General features: G+C 49.0%; 1 protein-coding gene across 3 annotated transcripts in view; it reads right to left on the reverse strand.

Moving 5' to 3' along the window:
• The window catches only part of Ncald (neurocalcin delta), a 400,078-nt gene extending 396,382 nt beyond the window's left edge, over positions 1-3,696 (reverse strand). Inside the window, exon 1 of one of the 3 annotated variants that reach the window (XM_058585646.1) lies at positions 3,631-3,696. The gene's annotated coding sequence lies outside the window, so the exon portion shown is untranslated. Of the gene's footprint in view, positions 1-2,702; positions 2,872-3,630 lie in introns of those variants that run through there. The other 2 variants (XM_046464773.2, XM_046464771.2) reach the window with 2 other exon arrangements.
• Between the last annotated feature and the right edge of the window lie 2,304 nt (positions 3,697-6,000).

Consider the following 6,000-nt stretch of genomic DNA (forward strand, 5'->3'; position numbering starts at 1 on the left):
AGGACCACTTTAATTGATGTGCTTTGTCTCTGACTTCTGCTTTCATTGTCCCCCAATGACACTCTCTAGGATAGGAATGGGGACAACAAAATCTGTCTGCCACTACTTCCTAATCCCCTCCTGACAGACATCACTATTGGACCACAGCATCCTTTCCTGCTGAGCCTGGATTCCTATTCAACTCAACGTTTCAGGTAGCCCCTACCAATCAATCAGAGAGGTCAATCAAAATGAAACAGATTTGTCTGTCTCTGGTCTGGCAAATGGCAAAGTCTTTCTATAAAGAACTAGGTAGAGTTTTGAATATGATCTCTGTCATATATTCTTCTTTATGTTTGTTTTGTTTGCAAGCCTTTAATAAAATTTTTACAAACATTCTTTGAGCCAGGCACGGTGGCATATGCTTGTAATCCCAGAAGCTCAGGAGCTTGAGGCAGGAGGATTGTGAGTTCAAAGCCAACCTCAGCAAAAGCAAGGTGCAAAGCAACTCAGTGAGATCCTGTCTCTAAATAAAATACAAGATAGGGCTGGGGATGTGGCTCAGTGGTCATGTGCCCCGAGCTCAATCCCCAGTACCAAAAATAAAAATAAATACATAAATGAACATTTTTTTTTTTGCTCTCTCAACTGTACAAAAACCCTGAAACTAGATTGTGGCTGTCAAAGGAACCGGCACATCTCATCTGCCTCCACATGATAAAAATCAGCCATGTGGTGTGCTCAAAGATACTGCCACCAGAGCCCCACAGGACACAAGGAATTGCCTAAAAGGTAACATGGGAGCTTTGGTGAAGGGAATTTCCTGTTCTCATCAGAACAACCCCAGGTGAATTGAACTCCAAGATATAATCCAAGGAACAGGTACAAGACCCATTTTGTTGTAGCTTCTCTCCTACTTCCAGAACCAAATTTACAGAACCAAATGACCCTTTCAAAGCATTGGACTCCCATCCCAGAGTCAAGTTTTTGAGAGAAATAAAGAAACAGAAGGTTCAGCTCATCACATTTCTCCATTGTTACCCTGCCTCTCACGATTAAAAGAACAACCCTGAAATAATTCCAAGATAGAATGTCATATTTCTTCTGAACAACCCTTGATATTTCCCAGCAATGGGGCTGGAGGGCAGGTACTGGGAATTAAACTCAGGGGTACTCGACCACTGAGCCACATCCCCAGCCCTATTTTGTATTTTATTTAGAGACAGGGTCTCGCTGGGTTGCTTAGTGCCTCCCCATTGCTGAGGCTGGCTTTGAACTCGTGGCCCTCCTGCCTCAGCCTGCTGAGCTGCTGGGATTACAGGTGTGCACCACTGCGTCCAGCTCTAGCATTTTTTAATGGAGAGAATTACATATAAAGATTGATTTGGTTTTCCTCTCTATTATTCTCCATGTTTGATTCTAGCTTGAATGAAAAGGACTGGATTTTACTTCAATTATGTTCAATTATTCATTCAACAAACAATTACCTACACTCAGAATCCCCCTCAAGGCACTTGCAAGAAGAAAGACTGATACATAGATGATGAGCAGAGGAATGAGAGGAGTGTGTGCAGGGTAGCCTGGCAGCAACTCAGTCACCTTGCAAGGAGAGAGTCCAGAGGTCTGCTGAAGAGAAGCAGTTGGGTAGGGAAGAGCAGACAGGATTGACCAACAAAGGGGGTGGGTGATAGGTGCTGAGCCCCGGTGGCTTGAGCAGAGGCTACACGTGAGGAGGCTTAAGAGGCTGATAAAAGGGGAGGGGGGAATCATGAACATCCTTGGAGTCCAAACTCTATCCTGAAAGCCACTGAAAACCTCCGAAGGAAATTAACCAGAATAACTGACTTTGATTTTTGTTTTCAGAATGAGTGACCACAGTTTGAAGGATGGACTGAAACAAGAAGGTCCTGATTGGGAGCAACTATCCCAGTTTGAAGGTAATTGGAGCCATTCAGGCTAGAAGCCATGAGGGTATGGACCAAATGGGTGACAGCAGGAACCAGCAAAAGGGTCATACAGCAACAACAATAAAAATCAGAACAGCTCACACCTACACAATGCTTACTCATGACAAGGCAGGATACCTGGTGCCTCTGTTTATCAACTTATTTAATCTTCACATCGTACCTGAGATAGGTTGGTTCCTATTAGCAATCTCACAAACAGATCAGGAAACCCAGAAGGAGTTAAGTAAGGATGTCTCGCAGCTATGCACGTTTAAACCCAGACATCTGTCTTCAGAGCCCACACTCAATGTCCACACTGGCTGCTCTCCTAGTGCAGATACAGACCGTGGTGCTCAGAACTGGACCTTGTTCCAGTGGTGAGACAGGGGAGACTGTCTGGGTCTAGCTTGTGTGCCTGAACATTGCCTTTCAATTTCTTAAGCCTCCTCTGAAACTTCTCCACAAGTCTCCCCAACCCATGCACCCACATTCTCACCATCAGCCCCCTGTCCTTTTCGGTCCTCGCATCACTGCCTTGGCCCTGAAACGCAAGCGTCTCCCAGTTGGAGAGAAAACCTCACAAGCGTTGCCAGTTGGGTGTGGGAAAGCCCAGAGAGCGCCGCTGCTCTTGGAAATACAGCGCCTTGGGTCTGTTATTTTCAATCAGGCAGAACTGGGAAAACTTTGAGCAGGCTTGTGTGGTTTTCTTCTCGGAGAGCGAGTCCTCGGCAGCCCCACTTCTGTGCTCACACTACTTGCCTACAATGGACCACGCACCTTCAGTGGAGACTGGCGTTTAAGGACAGAAGAGTGCTCCCGGCCGACCTGGTCTGGGCCTCCAACAGACCCACCCGCTGGTAGAAAGTGACCCTGGTGGGGAGATCCTCGCAGAACCAAATGGCGTTTTGCTCCCGGCACAAAATTTAAAGCAAGCATCTGCAGCAAGAAACTTGTGTACTATTTCCTGCGGACAGGGAGACCTCCTGCCCCTCCCGGGCTGATACAACCCACTTTGCACATCCTGCTTCTCCGGGAGCTAAAAATAAATCGGTATGCACTGAAAAACACTCAAACACATCTCCCCAGAACACCCTTCCCGAGTCCCCAAAGGCAAGAGAATCTTTCGGGTTCCGAGTCCAAAATGCAGACCACTTCCTGGTCTGGATGCAACCAGCGCCTTTCCGTCGCTCCCACCGCCCCCTCCCCAGGCGTCCTCCCCTCGCGCCTGCCTCCTGTGGCCTCTCAGGGCCGATTCCGCAGGCCTGGGATCCCGCGGGTGCCCTAACCCTCACCCCCGGACCCCGAGAGAGATGCTCCCAAAGTCCCCAAGCTCACGAACGCCCCCTTCCGACCCAGTGCGCCCCCAGCCTGCCTGCCCCGCGCGTCTCTGCGCTCCCTCGGCAAAGTTGCTCTCTCCTTTTCATCTGTCCATCCTCAGGGTCTTTGATTTTGTTCGATTTCCCCTGAGAGGTGTTGGCGGAAGGACAGGGAAATGGACAAGGTGAATGGCACCTGGGAGGGGGCTGCCAGCACCAGTTTCCCAGAACCGCGCTCCTCGCGCCCACCCCTGATCCCACTGCGCCCCAAGCGCGGGGTTCCCCCCAGCAGCGGCTCCCGGCGCTGGCGCCTCCGGCACACCCGCCCTGGCTGCAACTCCGACTCGGCTCCGGCTCCCTACAAGCGGAGGAAAGGCGCTGCGACTCACCGCCTCGGCCGCTCCCGGCGTCTGTGTCGCCGAGAGCGAGGCGGCGGCCGCGGCGGCAGAGCCTTCCCTCCGCCCGCCTCCCCCTGGACAGCTCGGCCGCCAGCCGCGCCCCCCTCCCCAGCCCCGCTCGCCGCCTCCCTCCTGGCGGCTGCAGACCCCCTCCCCACTGTGGCCCCGCAGGCAGCTTCTCCTGGGAGGCCAGACCTCCTGGGGGCAGGGGTACCTAGTAGAGGCTAGTGTGCAGGTGCAGTGCTGCCCCCCCCCCCACCTAGCCTAGTCCCCTAGTCCTCGCCCACTGCCCAGGCTTCTAACCATGTAGCACCCGCACTTTCAAGGGATGCCATCTGCTTGCTTTTCGGGAGGTGGGTAGATCAAATTCAACCTAGAACACTTCCTTCCAAGCTTCATTAGGGGGCCCCGGGGTCCCTGCTCCCCTGCAGTGAAGTTCAAGGGAGCTTTGGAAGGTGTTTCAAAAAGGCTTTCAGATGCCTTCCTTCCTGGGACCCAACAGGCTCACGAGAGAGGGGGCTGCTCTTGATTCCACCCAGAGCCTTCTGTGAACGGTTTAGGGTGACATAACAAAAACAGTCTAGGAGAGGAACATCTGAGGAGCCTCTCTTTTACCCCCACTGCCCACTGCAGAATGTCGCCAAACTTTCCATCTCAACTGAAGATAATGAGAAGCAAATGTTTCGTCAATTCTTCAACAGATATTTATTGAGTGGCTGCTGGCTGCCAGCACATGTTCCTGTCTTGCTGTATTGGCCACTCATGACCTCTCAGAAAGTCACTGTAACTTCTTGTGTTTGTCGCGCCCAATGACATTTCCAGAATCCACTGAGGTCTCAACAGCAATTCATCTTACTCAGTTTAAAAAGTTGTGGGTTAAAAATAACAGCTGTCACCGCAGGGCGACCTGGCCATGCTCCTTATAATGATTGCAAAGTCCTTTAATATGACGGGTGACAGAAATGACCATTGCCTTTAGGTCCATCAGTCACAACACAAATTTGAACATCAAGTAGAAGGTTCACCTAACTAAAACCATCTTTCCCTAGTTGTTCGGATTACCTTCAATTGGAAAACAAAAATTTTCTGACAGGCCATGAAGCCATTATCAGATACTAAAAAGATGAATTGGATTCACAGCTATGCCCAGTGGTTTATCTACCTGGACATACAGTGAATCCCTAGGGAGTTAGGTTATTTTTCATTTTTGCAGTGTTGGTGATGGTGGTGGTGGTGGTGGTTTGTTTCTATGCTAGGCCTGGGCCCTACCCCAGAGATTCTGACTTAACTGCTCAGGGGTGCAGCCTTGCCTGGTGTTTGTTATATGGGCCCTAGAGAACTATGGTGTGTAGCCAGGGTTGGGAAGCACCATGAGATTAGCCAATCAACAGAGTGTGAGGCAGTGGAACCAGGTAGTTTTGATGCAGGAAAATGCGTGCGCAGGTATTGCACACTCACGTGTTCATAAGGATAAAAAGAGGTGACAAGTGCCTTAGGTAGGTTTGCCGGGCAAACTGGAAGGGCACTGCTATGGTGTGAGTGTGTTCCCGTAAAGTTCATGTGTTGGAACCTTAATTCCTCCATGTGGCAGTGTTGGGAGGTGTTTGGGTGCTAGGGATGGAAACTTCACTACTGAATTAACGCCATTCTCCAGTGAGTAAACTTTTTTTGCTCTCTTGGGACTAGACACTTTACTGCCAGTGTTAATATAAAGCAAGACTACCCTGTGTTTTATCTCTTTTCCGGCACCACTTGCTCTTGGTTGTTTTGTTTATTTGTTTCTTTTTTCCTATCATGAATTGAAGCATCACACGGCCCTCAACAGATGCATCTGCTGGATCTTGGACTGTCCAGCTTCCAGAACCATGAGCCAAAATAAGCCTCTTTGATTTATAAATCACTCAGCCTCAGGTATTCTATTATACCAACAGAAAACAAAGTGAGACCATGGCCCTAAAGAGGGCAGCTGCATTTTTCCATGTGGGAAATAGAGATCCAATGTGGGCCATAAAATTTGGGGGTTTTAAATTTTATTTTAGTTTGTTTTTTTCTTTTCTTTTTTTCTAGCAAAGCCAGAAATCCACATTTAATGTGAACTCCTCTAATTTTAAAATAGTAACTCGATTTTTAATGTTTCATATGTTCTGTAAGTCAAAAAAGTAAGATGACAAAATGTTCCTTGGTCATTAGTGCATCATCTGCAGTCTAAACAGATCCTGGGGTTTGGGGGTAAAGCAGCAGGAACGTGGCATTGCTTAGGGGTGGGGATTCCTCTGAGAGAGAGAGATGATATAAAATCTACTTTACTACTTTGTAATTTTTCTTTAATCGTCTCTGTTTTAAGGGAAAAGAGCACCTTTC

Source organism: Marmota monax, unplaced genomic scaffold (genome assembly GCF_021218885.2).
Source record: "Marmota monax isolate L192 unplaced genomic scaffold, Marmota_monax_Labrador192_F-V1.1 WCK01_AAM20220418_F8-fsc00003, whole genome shotgun sequence".
Lineage (NCBI taxonomy): Eukaryota > Metazoa > Chordata > Mammalia > Rodentia > Sciuridae > Marmota > Marmota monax.